Source organism: Eretmochelys imbricata, chromosome 2, assembly GCF_965152235.1.
Source record: "Eretmochelys imbricata isolate rEreImb1 chromosome 2, rEreImb1.hap1, whole genome shotgun sequence".
Taxonomy (NCBI): Eukaryota; Metazoa; Chordata; order Testudines; family Cheloniidae; genus Eretmochelys; species Eretmochelys imbricata.
In genome coordinates this window covers 38,282,626-38,308,557 of record NC_135573.1, presented here as the reverse complement: position 1 = coordinate 38,308,557, position 25,932 = coordinate 38,282,626, and the positions used below count along the sequence as shown (strand labels likewise).

General features: G+C 55.0%; 23 non-coding genes across 23 annotated transcripts; all 23 read left to right on the top strand.

Annotated features, from left to right (window-relative positions):
• The first annotated feature begins 570 nt into the window (after positions 1–570).
• On the top strand, positions 571–660 carry TRNAY-GUA (transfer RNA tyrosine (anticodon GUA)). The gene is given in 2 exon segments: positions 571–607; positions 625–660. It is a non-coding gene; the product is annotated as a tRNA-Tyr (tRNA).
• Positions 661–1,787: 1,127 nt separating this feature from the next.
• On the top strand, positions 1,788–1,860 carry TRNAA-AGC (transfer RNA alanine (anticodon AGC)). The gene has a single exon. It is a non-coding gene; the product is annotated as a tRNA-Ala (tRNA).
• A 788-nt stretch (positions 1,861–2,648) lies between these two features.
• TRNAY-GUA (transfer RNA tyrosine (anticodon GUA)) lies at positions 2,649–2,738 on the top strand. Its single transcript is given in 2 exon segments — positions 2,649–2,685; positions 2,703–2,738. It is a non-coding gene; the product is annotated as a tRNA-Tyr (tRNA).
• A 1,127-nt stretch (positions 2,739–3,865) lies between these two features.
• Positions 3,866–3,938, top strand: TRNAA-AGC (transfer RNA alanine (anticodon AGC)). Its single transcript has one exon. It is a non-coding gene; the product is annotated as a tRNA-Ala (tRNA).
• Positions 3,939–4,726: 788 nt separating this feature from the next.
• On the top strand, positions 4,727–4,816 carry TRNAY-GUA (transfer RNA tyrosine (anticodon GUA)). The gene is given in 2 exon segments: positions 4,727–4,763; positions 4,781–4,816. It is a non-coding gene; the product is annotated as a tRNA-Tyr (tRNA).
• Positions 4,817–5,943: 1,127 nt separating this feature from the next.
• On the top strand, positions 5,944–6,016 carry TRNAA-AGC (transfer RNA alanine (anticodon AGC)). The gene has a single exon. It is a non-coding gene; the product is annotated as a tRNA-Ala (tRNA).
• Positions 6,017–6,804: 788 nt separating this feature from the next.
• Positions 6,805–6,894, top strand: TRNAY-GUA (transfer RNA tyrosine (anticodon GUA)). Its single transcript is given in 2 exon segments — positions 6,805–6,841; positions 6,859–6,894. It is a non-coding gene; the product is annotated as a tRNA-Tyr (tRNA).
• Positions 6,895–8,021: 1,127 nt separating this feature from the next.
• Positions 8,022–8,094, top strand: TRNAA-AGC (transfer RNA alanine (anticodon AGC)). Its single transcript has one exon. It is a non-coding gene; the product is annotated as a tRNA-Ala (tRNA).
• A 788-nt stretch (positions 8,095–8,882) lies between these two features.
• TRNAY-GUA (transfer RNA tyrosine (anticodon GUA)) lies at positions 8,883–8,972 on the top strand. Its single transcript is given in 2 exon segments — positions 8,883–8,919; positions 8,937–8,972. It is a non-coding gene; the product is annotated as a tRNA-Tyr (tRNA).
• A 1,127-nt stretch (positions 8,973–10,099) lies between these two features.
• On the top strand, positions 10,100–10,172 carry TRNAA-AGC (transfer RNA alanine (anticodon AGC)). Its single transcript has one exon. It is a non-coding gene; the product is annotated as a tRNA-Ala (tRNA).
• A 788-nt stretch (positions 10,173–10,960) lies between these two features.
• TRNAY-GUA (transfer RNA tyrosine (anticodon GUA)) lies at positions 10,961–11,050 on the top strand. Its single transcript is given in 2 exon segments — positions 10,961–10,997; positions 11,015–11,050. It is a non-coding gene; the product is annotated as a tRNA-Tyr (tRNA).
• Positions 11,051–13,038: 1,988 nt separating this feature from the next.
• TRNAY-GUA (transfer RNA tyrosine (anticodon GUA)) lies at positions 13,039–13,128 on the top strand. The gene is given in 2 exon segments: positions 13,039–13,075; positions 13,093–13,128. It is a non-coding gene; the product is annotated as a tRNA-Tyr (tRNA).
• Positions 13,129–14,255: 1,127 nt separating this feature from the next.
• Positions 14,256–14,328, top strand: TRNAA-AGC (transfer RNA alanine (anticodon AGC)). The gene has a single exon. It is a non-coding gene; the product is annotated as a tRNA-Ala (tRNA).
• A 788-nt stretch (positions 14,329–15,116) lies between these two features.
• On the top strand, positions 15,117–15,206 carry TRNAY-GUA (transfer RNA tyrosine (anticodon GUA)). The gene is given in 2 exon segments: positions 15,117–15,153; positions 15,171–15,206. It is a non-coding gene; the product is annotated as a tRNA-Tyr (tRNA).
• Positions 15,207–16,333: 1,127 nt separating this feature from the next.
• On the top strand, positions 16,334–16,406 carry TRNAA-AGC (transfer RNA alanine (anticodon AGC)). The gene has a single exon. It is a non-coding gene; the product is annotated as a tRNA-Ala (tRNA).
• A 788-nt stretch (positions 16,407–17,194) lies between these two features.
• TRNAY-GUA (transfer RNA tyrosine (anticodon GUA)) lies at positions 17,195–17,284 on the top strand. Its single transcript is given in 2 exon segments — positions 17,195–17,231; positions 17,249–17,284. It is a non-coding gene; the product is annotated as a tRNA-Tyr (tRNA).
• Positions 17,285–18,411: 1,127 nt separating this feature from the next.
• Positions 18,412–18,484, top strand: TRNAA-AGC (transfer RNA alanine (anticodon AGC)). Its single transcript has one exon. It is a non-coding gene; the product is annotated as a tRNA-Ala (tRNA).
• A 788-nt stretch (positions 18,485–19,272) lies between these two features.
• On the top strand, positions 19,273–19,362 carry TRNAY-GUA (transfer RNA tyrosine (anticodon GUA)). Its single transcript is given in 2 exon segments — positions 19,273–19,309; positions 19,327–19,362. It is a non-coding gene; the product is annotated as a tRNA-Tyr (tRNA).
• A 1,127-nt stretch (positions 19,363–20,489) lies between these two features.
• TRNAA-AGC (transfer RNA alanine (anticodon AGC)) lies at positions 20,490–20,562 on the top strand. Its single transcript has one exon. It is a non-coding gene; the product is annotated as a tRNA-Ala (tRNA).
• Positions 20,563–21,350: 788 nt separating this feature from the next.
• On the top strand, positions 21,351–21,440 carry TRNAY-GUA (transfer RNA tyrosine (anticodon GUA)). The gene is given in 2 exon segments: positions 21,351–21,387; positions 21,405–21,440. It is a non-coding gene; the product is annotated as a tRNA-Tyr (tRNA).
• Positions 21,441–23,428: 1,988 nt separating this feature from the next.
• TRNAY-GUA (transfer RNA tyrosine (anticodon GUA)) lies at positions 23,429–23,518 on the top strand. The gene is given in 2 exon segments: positions 23,429–23,465; positions 23,483–23,518. It is a non-coding gene; the product is annotated as a tRNA-Tyr (tRNA).
• Positions 23,519–24,645: 1,127 nt separating this feature from the next.
• Positions 24,646–24,718, top strand: TRNAA-AGC (transfer RNA alanine (anticodon AGC)). The gene has a single exon. It is a non-coding gene; the product is annotated as a tRNA-Ala (tRNA).
• A 788-nt stretch (positions 24,719–25,506) lies between these two features.
• Positions 25,507–25,596, top strand: TRNAY-GUA (transfer RNA tyrosine (anticodon GUA)). Its single transcript is given in 2 exon segments — positions 25,507–25,543; positions 25,561–25,596. It is a non-coding gene; the product is annotated as a tRNA-Tyr (tRNA).
• Positions 25,597–25,932: the final 336 nt, after the last annotated feature.

The following is a 25,932-nucleotide window of genomic DNA, read 5'->3' as shown; positions in this document are numbered from 1 at the left end:
TGTGTTTGTTTTTCCTGAGGGAGGCGTGGGAGGCCGAGTCGGGTGTGAAAGGGTGGGAGTGGGAATGTGTCAATTATTGACGAAGGGGAAGGGAAATGGGCTGAGAAAAAGTTGTGTTTTCAAAGGCCCCTTTCGAGCCAGGCAGGAAGCTCCGGCGTCGGAGGGGTTTTCCCTTGCACCACCGTCCCTATTCTGGGTGGGAATCAGGGCTGGGGTCCCAGCGGTGTGCTGCGCGTGCTTGTGGGTCAGCGGGAGGATGCGGCGTCCCGGCTAGCAGGCAGGGCTAGCGTCGCGCCCCCGGCGTTCCGTTCTTCCCTTGCGGCGTTGTCTTCGTGCCGTGCCTGTTAGGGAGCCTTTGAGCGGTATATGTGTGCGGGCTTCCCGTTGGGTGAATTGAGGGTAGACGAGGCGGCTACCCAGCAACCGGAGCAGCCGTGAGGATGAAGGGATAGGTGTGTGTGGCTTCTTCCTTTCAAGGGCTGGGCACGGGCAAGCCTATAATTAGTCGTTAGTGCCAGTGGCACTTCTGCCTGACACCTTGAGTCACTGTGGGCTCTTTGTTCCTGTCTTCCTTCGATAGCTCAGCTGGTAGAGCGGAGGACTGTAGGTTTAATTCTCCTGGGAATCCTTAGGTCGCTGGTTCAACTCCGGCTCGAAGGAACTGGCTTTTGTTTCCTTTGTTACACGCTCTTCTTTAGCGCTCCCACTCTGCCCATTGCCCTGTTTTACTCCATTCGTGCGAGACAGGCCGATGGAAATCTGCTGCATTTAAAGCACCACTTGCCACTACTTTCCTCTACCACACCTGCTTCCAAGGATCTAGGCCACGGTTTACGCCTTCATAGGCAGAGTTCCTTTTTCTTCGCCCTCCCGCACTCACAGCGTAGACATGGAGCTATCGATGTCAGGCTTCGGAAGTGCCATTTGTCACCCTGGTAGCGGGGCGCCTCTGTCATAAAATGGACTGGCCGAAGCTATGTCCCCAAGCTGTCCTCGGTGTTTTTTGCGTGGGGCAGAGGTGCCGGGGGGACTTAGTTTCTGGTGGCAGGGAGGAGGAGAACGTAGGGGGAAAAGAAAAGGCCCTTTAGTCGCTGAGAGTCCCTTGTCCTTCAGGCTCAACCGATCGTGTGCGCTGCTGACGGCGGGCTATTCTGCTCATGGTTGTAGCAACGTGTGCGTTTCCATGGTTTGCTCTCCCTTTGTCCATGGTTCCTCTGCGTCATAAAGGTCATTTTATGGAGGAGTGTGAGGGCGCGGTTCCATTTCTTTCCTTTTGGGGCTTTGGTCCATCACATTTGTAGAGCTGGGATTTCTTCTGGGGCAACCGTGATTGCAGAGAGTGTGTAAAAGGCTTCTGGCGGAGAATTGCTAGAAGCGCGATCTGGCGGAATTTCTGTCAAGGAGCTGCCGGGCTATCCGTAGATTATCTGAAGCTTTGCTGTCCTTGGCCTGTGCACGGAATAGGCGGGCAGGGAGGCAACTCGTCCCCTTTACTTGGCAGTTTTTGCTCTTCTTGTTGTCATGAAGGGAGGCGTTAGGTATGTGTGGGTGTGCAAGGCACGGGCGTGTGTGACTTTCTCTGATGGTCTCTGGACAGGTGTATTTTGTTTAAAGGCAAGAAAGGGAAGCAGCGTTGTTTGCTATGTCACGTGTCCTTGCTGAGTCCTTTCCAAGGTTCTGGGCAAGTGTAAAGGTAATTTGTTTTGCGGGGTGAAGAGCTCTCTGGAGGGGGTTTGTGCTGAGTTAACAGCGGGTGGCGGAGGGGGTGGGGCACCTTGGAGGTAGAGGGGGAATTAGCTCAAATGGTAGAGCGCTCGCTTAGCATGTGAGAGGTAGCGGGATCGATACCCGCATTCTCCAAGCTGCTGCTGTTGGTGCAGCTGCTCTTTCCCTCCCATCGCTCTCTTTTTTTCATCCCCACCCGCTTGCACCCACGTACACCCTTGACGTCTGCGCAGAAAGGAGCGTTCCGGTCCACTCTGGGCTTTGCGGCTAGCCTTTTGTCCTCAGGCAGCCAAAGGGGCAGCTTCTCTTTCAGGAGCGTGTGTGTCTGAGTTCTTTTCTTTTGGGAGTCTCTTTGTGTTTGTTTTTCCTGAGGGAGGCGTGGGAGGCCGAGTCGGGTGTGAAAGGGTGGGAGTGGGAATGTGTCAATTATTGACGAAGGGGAAGGGAAATGGGCTGAGAAAAAGTTGTGTTTTCAAAGGCCCCTTTCGAGCCAGGCAGGAAGCTCCGGCGTCGGAGGGGTTTTCCCTTGCACCACCGTCCCTATTCTGGGTGGGAATCAGGGCTGGGGTCCCAGCGGTGTGCTGCGCGTGCTTGTGGGTCAGCGGGAGGATGCGGCGTCCCGGCTAGCAGGCAGGGCTAGCGTCGCGCCCCCGGCGTTCCGTTCTTCCCTTGCGGCGTTGTCTTCGTGCCGTGCCTGTTAGGGAGCCTTTGAGCGGTATATGTGTGCGGGCTTCCCGTTGGGTGAATTGAGGGTAGACGAGGCGGCTACCCAGCAACCGGAGCAGCCGTGAGGATGAAGGGATAGGTGTGTGTGGCTTCTTCCTTTCAAGGGCTGGGCACGGGCAAGCCTATAATTAGTCGTTAGTGCCAGTGGCACTTCTGCCTGACACCTTGAGTCACTGTGGGCTCTTTGTTCCTGTCTTCCTTCGATAGCTCAGCTGGTAGAGCGGAGGACTGTAGGTTTAATTCTCCTGGGAATCCTTAGGTCGCTGGTTCAACTCCGGCTCGAAGGAACTGGCTTTTGTTTCCTTTGTTACACTCTCTTCTTTAGCGCTCCCACTCTGCCCATTGCCCTGTTTTACTCCATTCGTGCGAGACAGGCCGATGGAAATCTGCTGCATTTAAAGCACCACTTGCCACTACTTTCCTCTACCACACCTGCTTCCAAGGATCTAGGCCACGGTTTACGCCTTCATAGGCAGAGTTCCTTTTTCTTCGCCCTCCCGCACTCACAGCGTAGACATGGAGCTATCGATGTCAGGCTTCGGAAGTGCCATTTGTCACCCTGGTAGCGGGGCGCCTCTGTCATAAAATGGACTGGCCGAAGCTATGTCCCCAAGCTGTCCTCGGTGTTTTTTGCGTGGGGCAGAGGTGCCGGGGGGACTTAGTTTCTGGTGGCAGGGAGGAGGAGAACGTAGGGGGAAAAGAAAAGGCCCTTTAGTCGCTGAGAGTCCCTTGTCCTTCAGGCTCAACCGATCGTGTGCGCTGCTGACAGCGGGCTATTCTGCTCATGGTTGTAGCAACGTGTGCGTTTCCATGGTTTGCTCTCCCTTTGTCCATGGTTCCTCTGCGTCATAAAGGTCATTTTATGGAGGAGTGTGAGGGCGCGGTTCCATTTCTTTCCTTTTGGGGCTTTGGTCCATCACATTTGTAGAGCTGGGATTTCTTCTGGGGCAACCGTGATTGCAGAGAGTGTGTAAAAGGCTTCTGGCGGAGAATTGCTAGAAGCGCGATCTGGCGGAATTTCTGTCAAGGAGCTGCCGGGCTATCCGTAGGTTATCTGAAGCTTTGCTGTCCTTGGCCTGTGCACGGAATAGGCGGGCAGGGAGGCAACTCGTCCCCTTTACTTGGCAGTTTTTGCTCTTCTTGTTGTCATGAAGGGAGGCGTTAGGTATGTGTGGGTGTGCAAGGCACGGGCGTGTGTGACTTTCTCTGATGGTCTCTGGACAGGTGTATTTTGTTTAAAGGCAAGAAAGGGAAGCAGCGTTGTTTGCTATGTCACGTGTCCTTGCTGAGTCCTTTCCAAGGTTCTGGGCAAGTGTAAAGGTAATTTGTTTTGCGGGGTGAAGAGCTCTCTGGAGGGGGTTTGTGCTGAGTTAACAGCGGGTGGCGGAGGGGGTGGGGCACCTTGGAGGTAGAGGGGGAATTAGCTCAAATGGTAGAGCGCTCGCTTAGCATGTGAGAGGTAGCGGGATCGATACCCGCATTCTCCAAGCTGCTGCTGTTGGTGCAGCTGCTCTTTCCCTCCCATCGCTCTCTTTTTTTCATCCCCACCCGCTTGCACCCACGTACACCCTTGACGTCTGCGCAGAAAGGAGCGTTCCGGTCCACTCTGGGCTTTGCGGCTAGCCTTTTGTCCTCAGGCAGCCAAAGGGGCAGCTTCTCTTTCAGGAGCGTGTGTGTCTGAGTTCTTTTCTTTTGGGAGTCTCTTTGTGTTTGTTTTTCCTGAGGGAGGCGTGGGAGGCCGAGTCGGGTGTGAAAGGGTGGGAGTGGGAATGTGTCAATTATTGACGAAGGGGAAGGGAAATGGGCTGAGAAAAAGTTGTGTTTTCAAAGGCCCCTTTCGAGCCAGGCAGGAAGCTCCGGCGTCGGAGGGGTTTTCCCTTGCACCACCGTCCCTATTCTGGGTGGGAATCAGGGCTGGGGTCCCAGCGGTGTGCTGCGCGTGCTTGTGGGTCAGCGGGAGGATGCGGCGTCCCGGCTAGCAGGCAGGGCTAGCGTCGCGCCCCCGGCGTTCCGTTCTTCCCTTGCGGCGTTGTCTTCGTGCCGTGCCTGTTAGGGAGCCTTTGAGCGGTATATGTGTGCGGGCTTCCCGTTGGGTGAATTGAGGGTAGACGAGGCGGCTACCCAGCAACCGGAGCAGCCGTGAGGATGAAGGGATAGGTGTGTGTGGCTTCTTCCTTTCAAGGGCTGGGCACGGGCAAGCCTATAATTAGTCGTTAGTGCCAGTGGCACTTCTGCCTGACACCTTGAGTCACTGTGGGCTCTTTGTTCCTGTCTTCCTTCGATAGCTCAGCTGGTAGAGCGGAGGACTGTAGGTTTAATTCTCCTGGGAATCCTTAGGTCGCTGGTTCAACTCCGGCTCGAAGGAACTGGCTTTTGTTTCCTTTGTTACACGCTCTTCTTTAGCGCTCCCACTCTGCCCATTGCCCTGTTTTACTCCATTCGTGCGAGACAGGCCGATGGAAATCTGCTGCATTTAAAGCACCACTTGCCACTACTTTCCTCTACCACACCTGCTTCCAAGGATCTAGGCCACGGTTTACGCCTTCATAGGCAGAGTTCCTTTTTCTTCGCCCTCCCGCACTCACAGCGTAGACATGGAGCTATCGATGTCAGGCTTCGGAAGTGCCATTTGTCACCCTGGTAGCGGGGCGCCTCTGTCATAAAATGGACTGGCCGAAGCTATGTCCCCAAGCTGTCCTCGGTGTTTTTTGCGTGGGGCAGAGGTGCCGGGGGGACTTAGTTTCTGGTGGCAGGGAGGAGGAGAACGTAGGGGGAAAAGAAAAGGCCCTTTAGTCGCTGAGAGTCCCTTGTCCTTCAGGCTCAACCGATCGTGTGCGCTGCTGACGGCGGGCTATTCTGCTCATGGTTGTAGCAACGTGTGCGTTTCCATGGTTTGCTCTCCCTTTGTCCATGGTTCCTCTGCGTCATAAAGGTCATTTTATGGAGGAGTGTGAGGGCGCGGTTCCATTTCTTTCCTTTTGGGGCTTTGGTCCATCACATTTGTAGAGCTGGGATTTCTTCTGGGGCAACCGTGATTGCAGAGAGTGTGTAAAAGGCTTCTGGCGGAGAATTGCTAGAAGCGCGATCTGGCGGAATTTCTGTCAAGGAGCTGCCGGGCTATCCGTAGATTATCTGAAGCTTTGCTGTCCTTGGCCTGTGCACGGAATAGGCGGGCAGGGAGGCAACTCGTCCCCTTTACTTGGCAGTTTTTGCTCTTCTTGTTGTCATGAAGGGAGGCGTTAGGTATGTGTGGGTGTGCAAGGCACGGGCGTGTGTGACTTTCTCTGATGGTCTCTGGACAGGTGTATTTTGTTTAAAGGCAAGAAAGGGAAGCAGCGTTGTTTGCTATGTCACGTGTCCTTGCTGAGTCCTTTCCAAGGTTCTGGGCAAGTGTAAAGGTAATTTGTTTTGCGGGGTGAAGAGCTCTCTGGAGGGGGTTTGTGCTGAGTTAACAGCGGGTGGCGGAGGGGGTGGGGCACCTTGGAGGTAGAGGGGGAATTAGCTCAAATGGTAGAGCGCTCGCTTAGCATGTGAGAGGTAGCGGGATCGATACCCGCATTCTCCAAGCTGCTGCTGTTGGTGCAGCTGCTCTTTCCCTCCCATCGCTCTCTTTTTTTCATCCCCACCCGCTTGCACCCACGTACACCCTTGACGTCTGCGCAGAAAGGAGCGTTCCGGTCCACTCTGGGCTTTGCGGCTAGCCTTTTGTCCTCAGGCAGCCAAAGGGGCAGCTTCTCTTTCAGGAGCGTGTGTGTCTGAGTTCTTTTCTTTTGGGAGTCTCTTTGTGTTTGTTTTTCCTGAGGGAGGCGTGGGAGGCCGAGTCGGGTGTGAAAGGGTGGGAGTGGGAATGTGTCAATTATTGACGAAGGGGAAGGGAAATGGGCTGAGAAAAAGTTGTGTTTTCAAAGGCCCCTTTCGAGCCAGGCAGGAAGCTCCGGCGTCGGAGGGGTTTTCCCTTGCACCACCGTCCCTATTCTGGGTGGGAATCAGGGCTGGGGTCCCAGCGGTGTGCTGCGCGTGCTTGTGGGTCAGCGGGAGGATGCGGCGTCCCGGCTAGCAGGCAGGGCTAGCGTCGCGCCCCCGGCGTTCCGTTCTTCCCTTGCGGCGTTGTCTTCGTGCCGTGCCTGTTAGGGAGCCTTTGAGCGGTATATGTGTGCGGGCTTCCCGTTGGGTGAATTGAGGGTAGACGAGGCGGCTACCCAGCAACCGGAGCAGCCGTGAGGATGAAGGGATAGGTGTGTGTGGCTTCTTCCTTTCAAGGGCTGGGCACGGGCAAGCCTATAATTAGTCGTTAGTGCCAGTGGCACTTCTGCCTGACACCTTGAGTCACTGTGGGCTCTTTGTTCCTGTCTTCCTTCGATAGCTCAGCTGGTAGAGCGGAGGACTGTAGGTTTAATTCTCCTGGGAATCCTTAGGTCGCTGGTTCAACTCCGGCTCGAAGGAACTGGCTTTTGTTTCCTTTGTTACACGCTCTTCTTTAGCGCTCCCACTCTGCCCATTGCCCTGTTTTACTCCATTCGTGCGAGACAGGCCGATGGAAATCTGCTGCATTTAAAGCACCACTTGCCACTACTTTCCTCTACCACACCTGCTTCCAAGGATCTAGGCCACGGTTTACGCCTTCATAGGCAGAGTTCCTTTTTCTTCGCCCTCCCGCACTCACAGCGTAGACATGGAGCTATCGATGTCAGGCTTCGGAAGTGCCATTTGTCACCCTGGTAGCGGGGCGCCTCTGTCATAAAATGGACTGGCCGAAGCTATGTCCCCAAGCTGTCCTCGGTGTTTTTTGCGTGGGGCAGAGGTGCCGGGGGGACTTAGTTTCTGGTGGCAGGGAGGAGGAGAACGTAGGGGGAAAAGAAAAGGCCCTTTAGTCGCTGAGAGTCCCTTGTCCTTCAGGCTCAACCGATCGTGTGCGCTGCTGACGGCGGGCTATTCTGCTCATGGTTGTAGCAACGTGTGCGTTTCCATGGTTTGCTCTCCCTTTGTCCATGGTTCCTCTGCGTCATAAAGGTCATTTTATGGAGGAGTGTGAGGGCGCGGTTCCATTTCTTTCCTTTTGGGGCTTTGGTCCATCACATTTGTAGAGCTGGGATTTCTTCTGGGGCAACCGTGATTGCAGAGAGTGTGTAAAAGGCTTCTGGCGGAGAATTGCTAGAAGCGCGATCTGGCGGAATTTCTGTCAAGGAGCTGCCGGGCTATCCGTAGATTATCTGAAGCTTTGCTGTCCTTGGCCTGTGCACGGAATAGGCGGGCAGGGAGGCAACTCGTCCCCTTTACTTGGCAGTTTTTGCTCTTCTTGTTGTCATGAAGGGAGGCGTTAGGTATGTGTGGGTGTGCAAGGCACGGGCGTGTGTGACTTTCTCTGATGGTCTCTGGACAGGTGTATTTTGTTTAAAGGCAAGAAAGGGAAGCAGCGTTGTTTGCTATGTCACGTGTCCTTGCTGAGTCCTTTCCAAGGTTCTGGGCAAGTGTAAAGGTAATTTGTTTTGCGGGGTGAAGAGCTCTCTGGAGGGGGTTTGTGCTGAGTTAACAGCGGGTGGCGGAGGGGGTGGGGCACCTTGGAGGTAGAGGGGGAATTAGCTCAAATGGTAGAGCGCTCGCTTAGCATGTGAGAGGTAGCGGGATCGATACCCGCATTCTCCAAGCTGCTGCTGTTGGTGCAGCTGCTCTTTCCCTCCCATCGCTCTCTTTTTTTCATCCCCACCCGCTTGCACCCACGTACACCCTTGACGTCTGCGCAGAAAGGAGCGTTCCGGTCCACTCTGGGCTTTGCGGCTAGCCTTTTGTCCTCAGGCAGCCAAAGGGGCAGCTTCTCTTTCAGGAGCGTGTGTGTCTGAGTTCTTTTCTTTTGGGAGTCTCTTTGTGTTTGTTTTTCCTGAGGGAGGCGTGGGAGGCCGAGTCGGGTGTGAAAGGGTGGGAGTGGGAATGTGTCAATTATTGACGAAGGGGAAGGGAAATGGGCTGAGAAAAAGTTGTGTTTTCAAAGGCCCCTTTCGAGCCAGGCAGGAAGCTCCGGCGTCGGAGGGGTTTTCCCTTGCACCACCGTCCCTATTCTGGGTGGGAATCAGGGCTGGGGTCCCAGCGGTGTGCTGCGCGTGCTTGTGGGTCAGCGGGAGGATGCGGCGTCCCGGCTAGCAGGCAGGGCTAGCGTCGCGCCCCCGGCGTTCTGTTCTTCCCTTGCGGCGTTGTCTTCGTGCCGTGCCTGTTAGGGAGCCTTTGAGCGGTATATGTGTGCGGGCTTCCCGTTGGGTGAATTGAGGGTAGACGAGGCGGCTACCCAGCAACCGGAGCAGCCGTGAGGATGAAGGGATAGGTGTGTGTGGCTTCTTCCTTTCAAGGGCTGGGCACGGGCAAGCCTATAATTAGTCGTTAGTGCCAGTGGCACTTCTGCCTGACACCTTGAGTCACTGTGGGCTCTTTGTTCCTGTCTTCCTTCGATAGCTCAGCTGGTAGAGCGGAGGACTGTAGGTTTAATTCTCCTGGGAATCCTTAGGTCGCTGGTTCAACTCCGGCTCGAAGGAACTGGCTTTTGTTTCCTTTGTTACACGCTCTTCTTTAGCGCTCCCACTCTGCCCATTGCCCTGTTTTACTCCATTCGTGCGAGACAGGCCGATGGAAATCTGCTGCATTTAAAGCACCACTTGCCACTACTTTCCTCTACCACACCTGCTTCCAAGGATCTAGGCCACGGTTTACGCCTTCATAGGCGGAGTTCCTTTTTCTTCGCCCTCCCGCACTCACAGCGTAGACATGGAGCTATCGATGTCAGGCTTCGGAAGTGCCATTTGTCACCCTGGTAGCGGGGCGCCTCTGTCATAAAATGGACTGGCCGAAGCTATGTCCCCAAGCTGTCCTCGGTGTTTTTTGCGTGGGGCAGAGGTGCCGGGGGGAGTTAGTTTCTGGTGGCAGGGAGGAGGAGAACATAGGGGGAAAAGAAAAGGCCCTTTAGTCGCTGAGAGTCCCTTGTCCTTCAGGCTCAACCGATCGTGTGCGCTGCTGACGGCGGGCTATTCTGCTCATGGTTGTAGCAACGTGTGCGTTTCCATGGTTTGCTCTCCCTTTGTCCATGGTTCCTCTGCGTCATAAAGGTCATTTTATGGAGGAGTGTGAGGGCGCGGTTCCATTTCTTTCCTTTTGGGGCTTTGGTCCATCACATTTGTAGAGCTGGGATTTCTTCTGGGGCAACCGTGATTGCAGAGAGTGTGTAAAAGGCTTCTGGCGGAGAATTGCTAGAAGCGCGATCTGGCGGAATTTCTGTCAAGGAGCTGCCGGGCTATCCGTAGATTATCTGAAGCTTTGCTGTCCTTGGCCTGTGCACGGAATAGGCGGGCAGGGAGGCAACTCGTCCCCTTTACTTGGCAGTTTTTGCTCTTCTTGTTGTCATGAAGGGAGGCGTTAGGTATGTGTGGGTGTGCAAGGCACGGGCGTGTGTGACTTTCTCTGATGGTCTCTGGACAGGTGTATTTTGTTTAAAGGCAAGAAAGGGAAGCAGCGTTGTTTGCTATGTCACGTGTCCTTGCTGAGTCCTTTCCCAGGTTCTGGGCAAGTGTAAAGGTAATTTGTTTTGCGGGGTGAAGAGATCTCTGGAGGGGGTTTGTGCTGAGTTAACAGCGGGTGGCGGAGGGGGTGGGGCACCTTGGAGGTAGAGGGGGAATTAGCTCAAATGGTAGAGCGCTCGCTTAGCATGTGAGAGGTAGCGGGATCGATACCCGCATTCTCCAAGCTGCTGCTGTTGGTGCAGCTGCTCTTTCCCTCCCATCGCTCTCTTTTTTTCATCCCCACCCGCTTGCACCCACGTACACCCTTGACGTCTGCGCAGAAAGGAGCGTTCCGGTCCACTCTGGGCTTTGCGGCTAGCCTTTTGTCCTCAGGCAGCCAAAGGGGCAGCTTCTCTTTCAGGAGCGTGTGTGTCTGAGTTCTTTTCTTTTGGGAGTCTCTTTGTGTTTGTTTTTCCTGAGGGAGGCGTGGGAGGCCGAGTCGGGTGTGAAAGGGTGGGAGTGGGAATGTGTCAATTATTGACGAAGGGGAAGGGAAATGGGCTGAGAAAAAGTTGTGTTTTCAAAGGCCCCTTTCGAGCCAGGCAGGAAGCTCCGGCGTCGGAGGGGTTTTCCCTTGCACCACCGTCCCTATTCTGGGTGGGAATCAGGGCTGGGGTCCCAGCGGTGTGCTGCGCGTGCTTGTGGGTCAGCGGGAGGATGCGGCGTCCCGGCTAGCAGGCAGGGCTAGCGTCGCGCCCCCGGCGTTCCGTTCTTCCCTTGCGGCGTTGTCTTCGTGCCGTGCCTGTTAGGGAGCCTTTGAGCGGTATATGTGTGCGGGCTTCCCGTTGGGTGAATTGAGGGTAGACGAGGCGGCTACCCAGCAACCGGAGCAGCCGTGAGGATGAAGGGATAGGTGTGTGTGGCTTCTTCCTTTCAAGGGCTGGGCACGGGCAAGCCTATAATTAGTCGTTAGTGCCAGTGGCACTTCTGCCTGACACCTTGAGTCACTGTGGGCTCTTTGTTCCTGTCTTCCTTCGATAGCTCAGCTGGTAGAGCGGAGGACTGTAGGTTTAATTCTCCTGGGAATCCTTAGGTCGCTGGTTCAACTCCGGCTCGAAGGAACTGGCTTTTGTTTCCTTTGTTACACGCTCTTCTTTAGCGCTCCCACTCTGCCCATTGCCCTGTTTTACTCCATTCGTGCGAGACAGGCCGATGGAAATCTGCTGCATTTAAAGCACCACTTGCCACTACTTTCCTCTACCACACCTGCTTCCAAGGATCTAGGCCACGGTTTACGCCTTCATAGGCGGAGTTCCTTTTTCTTCGCCCTCCCGCACTCACAGCGTAGACATGGAGCTATCGATGTCAGGCTTCGGAAGTGCCATTTGTCACCCTGGTAGCGGGGCGCCTCTGTCATAAAATGGACTGGCCGAAGCTATGTCCCCAAGCTGTCCTCGGTGTTTTTTGCGTGGGGCAGAGGTGCCGGGGGGAGTTAGTTTCTGGTGGCAGGGAGGAGGAGAACATAGGGGGAAAAGAAAAGGCCCTTTAGTCGCTGAGAGTCCCTTGTCCTTCAGGCTCAACCGATCGTGTGCGCTGCTGACGGCGGGCTATTCTGCTCATGGTTGTAGCAACGTGTGCGTTTCCATGGTTTGCTCTCCCTTTGTCCATGGTTCCTCTGCGTCATAAAGGTCATTTTATGGAGGAGTGTGAGGGCGCGGTTCCATTTCTTTCCTTTTGGGGCTTTGGTCCATCACATTTGTAGAGCTGGGATTTCTTCTGGGGCAACCGTGATTGCAGAGAGTGTGTAAAAGGCTTCTGGCGGAGAATTGCTAGAAGCGCGATCTGGCGGAATTTCTGTCAAGGAGCTGCCGGGCTATCCGTAGGTTATCTGAAGCTTTGCTGTCCTTGGCCTGTGCACGGAATAGGCGGGCAGGGAGGCAACTCGTCCCCTTTACTTGGCAGTTTTTGCTCTTCTTGTTGTCATGAAGGGAGGCGTTAGGTATGTGTGGGTGTGCAAGGCACGGGCGTGTGTGACTTTCTCTGATGGTCTCTGGACAGATGTATTTTGTTTAAAGGCAAGAAAGGGAAGCAGCGTTGTTTGCTATGTCACGTGTCCTTGCTGAGTCCTTTCCAAGGTTCTGGGCAAGTGTAAAGGTAATTTGTTTTGCGGGGTGAAGAGCTCTCTGGAGGGGGTTTGTGCTGAGTTAACAGTGGGTGGCGGAGGGGGTGGGGCACCTTGGAGGTAGAGGGGGAATTAGCTCAAATGGTAGAGCGCTCGCTTAGCATGTGAGAGGTAGCGGGATCGATACCCACATTCTCCAAGCTGCTGCTGTTGGTGCAGCTGCTCTTTCCCTCCCATCGCTCTCTTTTTTTCATCCCCACCCGCTTGCACCCACGTACACCCTTGACGTCTGCGCAGAAAGGAGCGTTCCGGTCCACTCTGGGCTTTGCGGCTAGCCTTTTGTCCTCAGGCAGCCAAAGGGGCAGCTTCTCTTTCAGGAGCGTGTGTGTCTGAGTTCTTTTCTTTTGGGAGTCTCTTTGTGTTTGTTTTTCCTGAGGGAGGCGTGGGAGGCCGAGTCGGGTGTGAAAGGGTGGGAGTGGGAATGTGTCAATTATTGACGAAGGGGAAGGGAAATGGGCTGAGAAAAAGTTGTGTTTTCAAAGGCCCCTTTCGAGCCAGGCAGGAAGCTCCGGCGTCGGAGGGGTTTTCCCTTGCACCACCGTCCCTATTCTGGGTGGGAATCAGGGCTGGGGTCCCAGCGGTGTGCTGCGCGTGCTTGTGGGTCAGCGGGAGGATGCGGCGTCCCGGCTAGCAGGCAGGGCTAGCGTCGCGCCCCCGGCGTTCCGTTCTTCCCTTGCGGCGTTGTCTTCGTGCCGTGCCTGTTAGGGAGCCTTTGAGCGGTATATGTGTGCGGGCTTCCCGTTGGGTGAATTGAGGGTAGACGAGGCGGCTACCCAGCAACCGGGGCAGCCGTGAGGATGAAGGGATAGGTGTGTGTGGCTTCTTCCTTTCAAGGGCTGGGCACGGGCAAGCGTATAATTAGTCGTTAGTGCCAGTGGCACTTCTGCCTGACACCTTGAGTGACTGTGGGCTCTTTGTTCCTGTCTTCCTTCGATAGCTCAGCTGGTAGAGCGGAGGACTGTAGGTTTAATTCTCCTGGGAATCCTTAGGTCGCTGGTTCAACTCCGGCTCGAAGGAACTGGCTTTTGTTTCCTTTGTTACACGCTCTTCTTTAGCGCTCCCACTCTGCCCATTGCCCTGTTTTACTCCATTCGCGCGAGACAGGCCGATGGAAATCTGCTGCATTTAAAGCACCACTTGCCACTACTTTCCTCTACCACACCTGCTTCCAAGGATCTAGGCCACGGTTTACGCCTTCATAGGCAGAGTTCCTTTTTCTTCGCCCTCCCGCACTCACAGCGTAGACATGGAGCTATCGATGTCAGGCTTCGGAAGTGCCATTTGTCACCCTGGTAGCGGGGCGCCTCTGTCATAAAATGGACTGGCCGAAGCTATGTCCCCAAGCTGTCCTCGGTGTTTTTTGCGTGGGGCAGAGGTGCCGGGGGGACTTAGTTTCTGGTGGCAGGGAGGAGGAGAACGTAGGGGGAAAAGAAAAGGCCCTTTAGTCGCTGAGAGTCCCTTGTCCTTCAGGCTCAACCGATCGTGTGCGCTGCTGACGGCGGGCTATTCTGCTCATGGTTGTAGCAACGTGTGCGTTTCCATGGTTTGCTCTCCCTTTGTCCATGGTTCCTCTGCGTCATAAAGGTCATTTTATGGAGGAGTGTGAGGGCGCGGTTCCATTTCTTTCCTTTTGGGGCTTTGGTCCATCACATTTGTAGAGCTGGGATTTCTTCTGGGGCAACCGTGATTGCAGAGAGTGTGTAAAAGGCTTCTGGCGGAGAATTGCTAGAAGCGCGATCTGGCGGAATTTCTGTCAAGGAGCTGCCGGGCTATCCGTAGGTTATCTGAAGCTTTGCTGTCCTTGGCCTGTGCACGGAATAGGCGGGCAGGGAGGCAACTCGTCCCCTTTACTTGGCAGTTTTTGCTCTTCTTGTTGTCATGAAGGGAGGCGTTAGGTATGTGTGGGTGTGCAAGGCACGGGCGTGTGTGACTTTCTCTGATGGTCTCTGGACAGATGTATTTTGTTTAAAGGCAAGAAAGGGAAGCAGCGTTGTTTGCTATGTCACGTGTCCTTGCTGAGTCCTTTCCAAGGTTCTGGGCAAGTGTAAAGGTAATTTGTTTTGCGGGGTGAAGAGCTCTCTGGAGGGGGTTTGTGCTGAGTTAACAGCGGGTGGCGGAGGGGGTGGGGCACCTTGGAGGTAGAGGGGGAATTAGCTCAAATGGTAGAGCGCTCGCTTAGCATGTGAGAGGTAGCGGGATCGATACCCGCATTCTCCAAGCTGCTTTTGTTGGTGCAGCTGCTCTTTCCCTCCCATCGCTCTCTTTTTTTCATCCCCACCCGCTTGCACCCACGTACACCCTTGACGTCTGCGCAGAAAGGAGCGTTCCGGTCCACTCTGGGCTTTGCGGCTAGCCTTTTGTCCTCAGGCAGCCAAAGGGGCAGCTTCTCTTTCAGGAGCGTGTGTGTCTGAGTTCTTTTCTTTTGGGAGTCTCTTTGTGTTTGTTTTTCCTGAGGGAGGCGTGGGAGGCCGAGTCGGGTGTGAAAGGGTGGGAGTGGGAATGTGTCAATTATTGACGAAGGGGAAGGGAAATGGGCTGAGAAAAAGTTGTGTTTTCAAAGGCCCCTTTCGAGCCAGGCAGGAAGCTCCGGCGTCGGAGGGGTTTTCCCTTGCACCACCGTCCCTATTCTGGGTGGGAATCAGGGCTGGGGTCCCAGCGGTGTGCTGCGCGTGCTTGTGGGTCAGCGGGAGGATGCGGCGTCCCGGCTAGCAGGCAGGGCTAGCGTCGCGCCCCCGGCGTTCCGTTCTTCCCTTGCGGCGTTGTCTTCGTGCCGTGCCTGTTAGGGAGCCTTTGAGCGGTATATGTGTGCGGGCTTCCCGTTGGGTGAATTGAGGGTAGACGAGGCGGCTACCCAGCAACCGGGGCAGCCGTGAGGATGAAGGGATAGGTGTGTGTGGCTTCTTCCTTTCAAGGGCTGGGCACGGGCAAGCGTATAATTAGTCGTTAGTGCCAGTGGCACTTCTGCCTGACACCTTGAGTGACTGTGGGCTCTTTGTTCCTGTCTTCCTTCGATAGCTCAGCTGGTAGAGCGGAGGACTGTAGGTTTAATTCTCCTGGGAATCCTTAGGTCGCTGGTTCAACTCCGGCTCGAAGGAACTGGCTTTTGTTTCCTTTGTTACACGCTCTTCTTTAGCGCTCCCACTCTGCCCATTGCCCTGTTTTACTCCATTCGCGCGAGACAGGCCGATGGAAATCTGCTGCATTTAAAGCACCACTTGCCACTACTTTCCTCTACCACACCTGCTTCCAAGGATCTAGGCCACGGTTTACGCCTTCATAGGCAGAGTTCCTTTTTCTTCGCCCTCCCGCACTCACAGCGTAGACATGGAGCTATCGATGTCAGGCTTCGGAAGTGCCATTTGTCACCCTGGTAGCGGGGCGCCTCTGTCATAAAATGGACTGGCCGAAGCTATGTCCCCAAGCTGTCCTCGGTGTTTTTTGCGTGGGGCAGAGGTGCCGGGGGGACTTAGTTTCTGGTGGCAGGGAGGAGGAGAACGTAGGGGGAAAAGAAAAGGCCCTTTAGTCGCTGAGAGTCCCTTGTCCTTCAGGCTCAACCGATCGTGTGCGCTGCTGACGGCGGGCTATTCTGCTCATGGTTGTAGCAACGTGTGCGTTTCCATGGTTTGCTCTCCCTTTGTCCATGGTTCCTCTGCGTCATAAAGGTCATTTTATGGAGGAGTGTGAGGGCGCGGTTCCATTTCTTTCCTTTTGGGGCTTTGGTCCATCACATTTGTAGAGCTGGGATTTCTTCTGGGGCAACCGTGATTGCAGAGAGTGTGTAAAAGGCTTCTGGCGGAGAATTGCTAGAAGCGCGATCTGGCGGAATTTCTGTCAAGGAGCTGCCGGGCTATCCGTAGGTTATCTGAAGCTTTGCTGTCCTTGGCCTGTGCACGGAATAGGCGGGCAGGGAGGCAACTCGTCCCCTTTACTTGGCAGTTTTTGCTCTTCTTGTTGTCATGAAGGGAGGCGTTAGGTATGTGTGGGTGTGCAAGGCACGGGCGTGTGTGACTTTCTCTGATGGTCTCTGGACAGATGTATTTTGTTTAAAGGCAAGAAAGGGAAGCAGCGTTGTTTGCTATGTCACGTGTCCTTGCTGAGTCCTTTCCAAGGTTCTGGGCAAGTGTAAAGGTAATTTGTTTTGCGGGGTGAAGAGCTCTCTGGAGGGGGTTTGTGCTGAGTTAACAGCGGGTGGCGGAGGGGGTGGGGCACCTTGGAGGTAGAGGGGGAATTAGCTCAAATGGTAGAGCGCTCGCTTAGCATGTGAGAGGTAGCGGGATCGATACCCGCATTCTCCAAGCTGCTGCTGTTGGTGCAGCTGCTCTTTCCCTCCCATCGCTCTCTTTTTTTCATCCCCACCCGCTTGCACCCACGTACACCCTTGACGTCTGCGCAGAAAGGAGCGTTCCGGTCCACTCTGGGCTTTGCGGCTAGCCTTTTGTCCTCAGGCAGCCAAAGGGGCAGCTTCTCTTTCAGGAGCGTGTGTGTCTGAGTTCTTTTCTTTTGGGAGTCTCTTTGTGTTTGTTTTTCCTGAGGGAGGCGTGGGAGGCCGAGTCGGGTGTGAAAGGGTGGGAGTGGGAATGTGTCAATTATTGACGAAGGGGAAGGGAAATGGGCTGAGAAAAAGTTGTGTTTTCAAAGGCCCCTTTCGAGCCAGGCAGGAAGCTCCGGCGTCGGAGGGGTTTTCCCTTGCACCACCGTCCCTATTCTGGGTGGGAATCAGGGCTGGGGTCCCAGCGGTGTGCTGCGCGTGCTTGTGGGTCAGCGGGAGGATGCGGCGTCCCGGCTAGCAGGCAGGGCTAGCGTCGCGCCCCCGGCGTTCCGTTCTTCCCTTGCGGCGTTGTCTTCGTGCCGTGCCTGTTAGGGAGCCTTTGAGCGGTATATGTGTGCGGGCTTCCCGTTGGGTGAATTGAGGGTAGACGAGGCGGCTACCCAGCAACCGGAGCAGCCGTGAGGATGAAGGGATAGGTGTGTGTGGCTTCTTCCTTTCAAGGGCTGGGCACGGGCAAGCCTATAATTAGTCGTTAGTGCCAGTGGCACTTCTGCCTGACACCTTGAGTCACTGTGGGCTCTTTGTTCCTGTCTTCCTTCGATAGCTCAGCTGGTAGAGCGGAGGACTGTAGGTTTAATTCTCCTGGGAATCCTTAGGTCGCTGGTTCAACTCCGGCTCGAAGGAACTGGCTTTTGTTTCCTTTGTTACACGCTCTTCTTTAGCGCTCCCACTCTGCCCATTGCCCTGTTTTACTCCATTCGCGCGAGACAGGCCGATGGAAATCTGCTGCATTTAAAGCACCACTTGCCACTACTTTCCTCTACCACACCTGCTTCCAAGGATCTAGGCCACGGTTTACGCCTTCATAGGCAGAGTTCCTTTTTCTTCGCCCTCCCGCACTCACAGCGTAGACATGGAGCTATCGATGTCAGGCTTCGGAAGTGCCATTTGTCACCCTGGTAGCGGGGCGCCTCTGTCATAAAATGGACTGGCCGAAGCTATGTCCCCAAGCTGTCCTCGGTGTTTTTTGCGTGGGGCAGAGGTGCCGGGGGGACTTAGTTTCTGGTGGCAGGGAGGAGGAGAACGTAGGGGGAAAAGAAAAGGCCCTTTAGTCGCTGAGAGTCCCTTGTCCTTCAGGCTCAACCGATCGTGTGCGCTGCTGACGGCGGGCTATTCTGCTCATGGTTGTAGCAACGTGTGCGTTTCCATGGTTTGCTCTCCCTTTGTCCATGGTTCCTCTGCGTCATAAAGGTCATTTTATGGAGGAGTGTGAGGGCGCGGTTCCATTTCTTTCCTTTTGGGGCTTTGGTCCATCACATTTGTAGAGCTGGGATTTCTTCTGGGGCAACCGTGATTGCAGAGAGTGTGTAAAAGGCTTCTGGCGGAGAATTGCTAGAAGCGCGATCTGGCGGAATTTCTGTCAAGGAGCTGCCGGGCTATCCGTAGGTTATCTGAAGCTTTGCTGTCCTTGGCCTGTGCACGGAATAGGCGGGCAGGGAGGCAACTCGTCCCCTTTACTTGGCAGTTTTTGCTCTTCTTGTTGTCATGAAGGGAGGCGTTAGGTATGTGTGGGTGTGCAAGGCACGGGCGTGTGTGACTTTCTCTGATGGTCTCTGGACAGATGTATTTTGTTTAAAGGCAAGAAAGGGAAGCAGCGTTGTTTGCTATGTCACGTGTCCTTGCTGAGTCCTTTCCAAGGTTCTGGGCAAGTGTAAAGGTAATTTGTTTTGCGGGGTGAAGAGCTCTCTGGAGGGGGTTTGTGCTGAGTTAACAGCGGGTGGCGGAGGGGGTGGGGCACCTTGGAGGTAGAGGGGGAATTAGCTCAAATGGTAGAGCGCTCGCTTAGCATGTGAGAGGTAGCGGGATCGATACCCGCATTCTCCAAGCTGCTGCTGTTGGTGCAGCTGCTCTTTCCCTCCCATCGCTCTCTTTTTTTCATCCCCACCCGCTTGCACCCACGTACACCCTTGACGTCTGCGCAGAAAGGAGCGTTCCGGTCCACTCTGGGCTTTGCGGCTAGCCTTTTGTCCTCAGGCAGCCAAAGGGGCAGCTTCTCTTTCAGGAGCGTGTGTGTCTGAGTTCTTTTCTTTTGGGAGTCTCTTTGTGTTTGTTTTTCCTGAGGGAGGCGTGGGAGGCCGAGTCGGGTGTGAAAGGGTGGGAGTGGGAATGTGTCAATTATTGACGAAGGGGAAGGGAAATGGGCTGAGAAAAAGTTGTGTTTTCAAAGGCCCCTTTCGAGCCAGGCAGGAAGCTCCGGCGTCGGAGGGGTTTTCCCTTGCACCACCGTCCCTATTCTGGGTGGGAATCAGGGCTGGGGTCCCAGCGGTGTGCTGCGCGTGCTTGTGGGTCAGCGGGAGGATGCGGCGTCCCGGCTAGCAGGCAGGGCTAGCGTCGCGCCCCCGGCGTTCCGTTCTTCCCTTGCGGCGTTGTCTTCGTGCCGTGCCTGTTAGGGAGCCTTTGAGCGGTATATGTGTGCGGGCTTCCCGTTGGGTGAATTGAGGGTAGACGAGGCGGCTACCCAGCAACCGGAGCAGCCGTGAGGATGAAGGGATAGGTGTGTGTGGCTTCTTCCTTTCAAGGGCTGGGCACGGGCAAGCCTATAATTAGTCGTTAGTGCCAGTGGCACTTCTGCCTGACACCTTGAGTCACTGTGGGCTCTTTGTTCCTGTCTTCCTTCGATAGCTCAGCTGGTAGAGCGGAGGACTGTAGGTTTAATTCTCCTGGGAATCCTTAGGTCGCTGGTTCAACTCCGGCTCGAAGGAACTGGCTTTTGTTTCCTTTGTTACACGCTCTTCTTTAGCGCTCCCACTCTGCCCATTGCCCTGTTTTACTCCATTCGCGCGAGACAGGCCGATGGAAATCTGCTGCATTTAAAGCACCACTTGCCACTACTTTCCTCTACCACACCTGCTTCCAAGGATCTAGGCCACGGTTTACGCCTTCATAGGCAGAGTTCCTTTTTCTTCGCCCTCCCGCACTCACAGCGTAGACATGGAGCTATCGATGTCAGGCTTCGGAAGTGCCATTTGTCACCCTGGTAGCGGGGCGCCTCTGTCATAAAATGGACTGGCCGAAGCTATGTCCCCAAGCTGTCCTCGGTGTTTTTTGCGTGGGGCAGAGGTGCCGGGGGGACTTAGTTTCTGGTGGCAGGGAGGAGGAGAACGTAGGGGGAAAAGAAAAGGCCCTTTAGTCGCTGAGAGTCCCTTGTCCTTCAGGCTCAACCGATCGTGTGCGCTGCTGACGGCGGGCTATTCTGCTCATGGTTGTAGCAACGTGTGCGTTTCCATGGTTTGCTCTCCCTTTGTCCATGGTTCCTCTGCGTCATAAAGGTCATTTTATGGAGGAGTGTGAGGGCGCGGTTCCATTTCTTTCCTTTTGGGGCTTTGGTCCATCACATTTGTAGAGCTGGGATTTCTTCTGGGGCAACCGTGATTGCAGAGAGTGTGTAAAAGGCTTCTGGCGGAGAATTGCTAGAAGCGCGATCTGGCGGAATTTCTGTCAAGGAGCTGCCGGGCTATCCGTAGATTATCTGAAGCTTTGCTGTCCTTGGCCTGTGCACGGAATAGGCGGGCAGGGAGGCAACTCGTCCCCTTTACTTGGCAGTTTTTGCTCTTCTTGTTGTCATGAAGGGAGTCGTTAGGTATGTGTGGGTGTGCAAGGCACGGGCGTGTGTGACTTTCTCTGATGGTCTCTGGACAGGTGTATTTTGTTTAAAGGCAAGAAAGGGAAGCAGCGTTGTTTGCTATGTCACGTGTCCTTGCTGAGTCCTTTCCAAGGTTCTGGGCAAGTGTAAAGGTAATTTGTTTTGCGGGGTGAAGAGCTCTCTGGAGGGGGTTTGTGCTGAGTTAACAGCGGGTGGCGGAGGGGGTGGGGCACCTTGGAGGTAGAGGGGGAATTAGCTCAAATGGTAGAGCGCTCGCTTAGCATGTGAGAGGTAGCGGGATCGATACCCGCATTCTCCAAGCTGCTTTAGTTGGTGCAGCTGCTCTTTCCCTCCCATCGCTCTCTTTTTTTCATCCCCACCCGCTTGCACCCACGTACACCCTTGACGTCTGCGCAGAAAGGAGCGTTCCGGTCCACTCTGGGCTTTGCGGCTAGCCTTTTGTCCTCAGGCAGCCAAAGGGGCAGCTTCTCTTTCAGGAGCGTGTGTGTCTGAGTTCTTTTCTTTTGGGAGTCTCTTTGTGTTTGTTTTTCCTGAGGGAGGCGTGGGAGGCCGAGTCGGGTGTGAAAGGGTGGGAGTGGGAATGTGTCAATTATTGACGAAGGGGAAGGGAAATGGGCTGAGAAAAAGTTGTGTTTTCAAAGGCCCCTTTCGAGCCAGGCAGGAAGCTCCGGCGTCGGAGGGGTTTTCCCTTGCACCACCATCCCTATTCTGGGTGGGAATCAGGGCTGGGGTCCCAGCGGTGTGCTGCGCGTGCTTGTGGGTCAGCGGGAGGATGCGGCGTCCCGGCTAGCAGGCAGGGCTAGCGTCGCGCCCCCGGCGTTCCGTTCTTCCCTTGCGGCATTGTCTTCGTGCCGTGCCTGTTAGGGAGCCTTTGAGCGGTATATGTGTGCGGGCTTCCCGTTGGGTGAATTGAGGGTAGACGAGGCGGCTACCCAGCAACCGGAGCAGCCATGAGGATGAAGGGATAGGTGTGTGTGGCTTCTTCCTTTCAAGGGCTGGGCACGGGCAAGCCTATAATTAGTCGTTAGTGCCAGTGGCACTACTGCCTGACACCTTGAGTCACTGTGGGCTCTTTGTTCCTGTCTTCCTTCGATAGCTCAGCTGGTAGAGCGGAGGACTGTAGGTTTAATTCTCCTGGGAATCCTTAGGTCGCTGGTTCAACTCCGGCTCGAAGGAACTGGCTTTTGTTTCCTTTGTTACACGCTCTTCTTTAGCGCTCCCACTCTGCCCATTGCCCTGTTTTACTCCATTCGTGCGAGACAGGCCGATGGAAATCTGCTGCATTTAAAGCACCACTTGCCACTACTTTCCTCTACCACACCTGCTTCCAAGGATCTAGGCCACGGTTTACGCCTTCATAGGCAGAGTTCCTTTTTCTTCGCCCTCCCGCACTCACAGCGTAGACATGGAGCTATCGATGTCAGGCTTCGGAAGTGCCATTTGTCACCCTGGTAGCGGGGCGCCTCTGTCATAAAATGGACTGGCCGAAGCTATGTCCCCAAGCTGTCCTCGGTGTTTTTTGCGTGGGGCAGAGGTGCCGGGGGGAGTTAGTTTCTGGTGGCAGGGAGGAGGAGAACGTAGGGGGAAAAGAAAAGGCCCTTTAGTCGCTGAGAGTCCCTTGTCCTTCAGGCTCAACCGATCGTGTGCGCTGCTGACGGCGGGCTATTCTGCTCATGGTTGTAGCAACGTGTGCGTTTCCATGGTTTGCTCTCCCTTTGTCCATGGTTCCTCTGCGTCATAAAGGTCATTTTATGGAGGAGTGTGAGGGCGCGGTTCCATTTCTTTCCTTTTGGGGCTTTGGTCCATCACATTTGTAGAGCTGGGATTTCTTCTGGGGCAACCGTGATTGCAGAGAGTGTGTAAAAGGCTTCTGGCGGAGAATTGCTAGAAGCGCGATCTGGCGGAATTTCTGTCAAGGAGCTGCCGGGCTATCCGTAGATTATCTGAAGCTTTGCTGTCCTTGGCCTGTGCACGGAATAGGCGGGCAGGGAGGCAACTCGTCCCCTTTACTTGGCAGTTTTTGCTCTTCTTGTTGTCATGAAGGGAGGCGTTAGGTATGTGTGGGTGTGCAAGGCACGGGCGTGTGTGACTTTCTCTGATGGTCTCTGGACAGGTGTATTTTGTTTAAAGGCAAGAAAGGGAAGCAGCGTTGTTTGCTATGTCACGTGTCCTTGCTGAGTCCTTTCCCAGGTTCTGGGCAAGTGTAAAGGTAATTTGTTTTGCGGGGTGAAGAGCTCTCTGGAGGGGGTTTGTGCTGAGTTAACAGCGGGTGGCGGAGGGGGTGGGGCACCTTGGAGGTAGAGGGGGAATTAGCTCAAATGGTAGAGCGCTCGCTTAGCATGTGAGAGGTAGCGGGATCGATACCCGCGTTCTCCAAGCTGCTGCTGTTGGTGCAGCTGCTCTTTCCCTCCCATCGCTCTCTTTTTTTCATCCCCACCCGCTTGCACCCACGTACACCCTTGACGTCTGCGCAGAAAGGAGCGTTCCGGTCCACTCTGGGCTTTGCGGCTAGCCTTTTGTCCTCAGGCAGCCAAAGGGGCAGCTTCTCTTTCAGGAGCGTGTGTGTCTGAGTTCTTTTCTTTTGGGAGTCTCTTTGTGTTTGTTTTTCCTGAGGGAGGCGTGGGAGGCCGAGTCGGGTGTTGAAGGGTGGGAGTGGGAATGTGTCAATTATTGACGAAGGGGAAGGGAAATGGGCTGAGAAAAAGTTGTGTTTTCAAAGGCCCCTTTCGAGCCATGCAGGAAGCTCCGGCGTCGGAGGGGTTTTCCCTTGCACCACCGTCCCTATTCTGGGTGGGAATCAGGGCTGGGGTCCCAGCGGTGTGCTGCGCGTGCTTGTGGGTCAGCGGGAGGATGCGGCGTCCCGGCTAGCAGGCAGGGCTAGCGTCGCGCCCCCGGCGTTCCGTTCTTCCCTTGCGGCGTTGTCTTCGTGCCGTGCCTGTTAGGGAGCCTTTGAGCGGTATATGTGTGCGGGCTTCCCGTTGGGTGAATTGAGGGTAGACGAGGCGGCTACCCAGCAACCGGGGCAGCCGTGAGGATGAAGGGATAGGTGTGTGTGGCTTCTTCCTTTCAAGGGCTGGGCACGGGCAAGCCTATAATTAGTCGTTAGTGCCAGTGGCACTTCTGCCTGACACCTTGAGTGACTGTGGGCTCTTTGTTCCTGTCTTCCTTCGATAGCTCAGCTGGTAGAGCGGAGGACTGTAGGTTTAATTCTCCTGGGAATCCTTAGGTCGCTGGTTCAACTCCGGCTCGAAGGAACTGGCTTTTGTTTCCTTTGTTACACGCTCTTCTTTAGCGCTCCCACTCTGCCCATTGCCCTGTTTTACTCCATTCGCGCGAGACAGGCCGATGGAAATCTGCTGCATTTAAAGCACCACTTGCCACTACTTTCCTCTACCACACCTGCTTCCAAGGATCTAGGCCACGGTTTACGCCTTCATAGGCAGAGTTCCTTTTTCTTCGCCCTCCCGCACTCACAGCGTAGACATGGAGCTATCGATGTCAGGCTTCGGAAGTGCCATTTGTCACCCTGGTAGCGGGGCGCCTCTGTCATAAAATGGACTGGCCGAAGCTATGTCCCCAAGCTGTCCTCGGTGTTTTTTGCGTGGGGCAGAGGTGCCGGGGGGACTTAGTTTCTGGTGGCAGGGAGGAGGAGAACGTAGGGGGAAAAGAAAAGGCCCTTTAGTCGCTGAGAGTCCCTTGTCCTTCAGGCTCAACCGATCGTGTGCGCTGCTGACGGCGGGCTATTCTGCTCATGGTTGTAGCAACGTGTGCGTTTCCATGGTTTGCTCTCCCTTTGTCCATGGTTCCTCTGCGTCATAAAGGTCATTTTATGGAGGAGTGTGAGGGCGCGGTTCCATTTCTTTCCTTTTGGGGCTTTGGTCCATCACATTTGTAGAGCTGGGATTTCTTCTGGGGCAACCGTGATTGCAGAGAGTGTGTAAAAGGCTTCTGGCGGAGAATTGCTAGAAGCGCGATCTGGCGGAATTTCTGTCAAGGAGCTGCCGGGCTATCCGTAGGTTATCTGAAGCTTTGCTGTCCTTGGCCTGTGCACGGAATAGGCGGGCAGGGAGGCAACTCGTCCCCTTTACTTGGCAGTTTTTGCTCTTCTTGTTGTCATGAAGGGAGGCGTTAGGTATGTGTGGGTGTGCAAGGCACGGGCGTGTGTGACTTTCTCTGATGGTCTCTGGACAGATGTATTTTGTTTAAAGGCAAGAAAGGGAAGCAGCGTTGTTTGCTATGTCACGTGTCCTTGCTGAGTCCTTTCCAAGGTTCTGGGCAAGTGTAAAGGTAATTTGTTTTGCGGGGTGAAGAGCTCTCTGGAGGGGGTTTGTGCTGAGTTAACAGCGGGTGGCGGAGGGGGTGGGGCACCTTGGAGGTAGAGGGGGAATTAGCTCAAATGGTAGAGCGCTCGCTTAGCATGTGAGAGGTAGCGGGATCGATACCCGCATTCTCCAAGCTGCTGCTGTTGGTGCAGCTGCTCTTTCCCTCCCATCGCTCTCTTTTTTTCATCCCCACCCGCTTGCACCCACGTACACCCTTGACGTCTGCGCAGAAAGGAGCGTTCCGGTCCACTCTGGGCTTTGCGGCTAGCCTTTTGTCCTCAGGCAGCCAAAGGGGCAGCTTCTCTTTCAGGAGCGTGTGTGTCTGAGTTCTTTTCTTTTGGGAGTCTCTTTGTGTTTGTTTTTCCTGAGGGAGGCGTGGGAGGCCGAGTCGGGTGTGAAAGGGTGGGAGTGGGAATGTGTCAATTATTGACGAAGGGGAAGGGAAATGGGCTGAGAAAAAGTTGTGTTTTCAAAGGCCCCTTTCGAGCCAGGCAGGAAGCTCCGGCGTCGGAGGGGTTTTCCCTTGCACCACCGTCCCTATTCTGGGTGGGAATCAGGGCTGGGGTCCCAGCGGTGTGCTGCGCGTGCTTGTGGGTCAGCGGGAGGATGCGGCGTCCCGGCTAGCAGGCAGGGCTAGCGTCGCGCCCCCGGCGTTCCGTTCTTCCCTTGCGGCGTTGTCTTCGTGCCGTGCCTGTTAGGGAGCCTTTGAGCGGTATATGTGTGCGGGCTTCCCGTTGGGTGAATTGAGGGTAGACGAGGCGGCTACCCAGCAACCGGAGCAGCCGTGAGGATGAAGGGATAGGTGTGTGTGGCTTCTTCCTTTCAAGGGCTGGGCACGGGCAAGCCTATAATTAGTCGTTAGTGCCAGTGGCACTTCTGCCTGACACCTTGAGTCACTGTGGGCTCTTTGTTCCTGTCTTCCTTCGATAGCTCAGCTGGTAGAGCGGAGGACTGTAGGTTTAATTCTCCTGGGAATCCTTAGGTCGCTGGTTCAACTCCGGCTCGAAGGAACTGGCTTTTGTTTCCTTTGTTACACGCTCTTCTTTAGCGCTCCCACTCTGCCCATTGCCCTGTTTTACTCCATTCGTGCGAGACAGGCCGATGGAAATCTGCTGCATTTAAAGCACCACTTGCCACTACTTTCCTCTACCACACCTGCTTCCAAGGATCTAGGCCACGGTTTACGCCTTCATAGGCAGAGTTCCTTTTTCTTCGCCCTCCCGCACTCACAGCGTAGACATGGAGCTATCGATGTCAGGCTTCGGAAGTGCCATTTGTCACCCTGGTAGCGGGGCGCCTCTGTCATAAAATGGACTGGCCGAAGCTATGTCCCCAAGCTGTCCTCG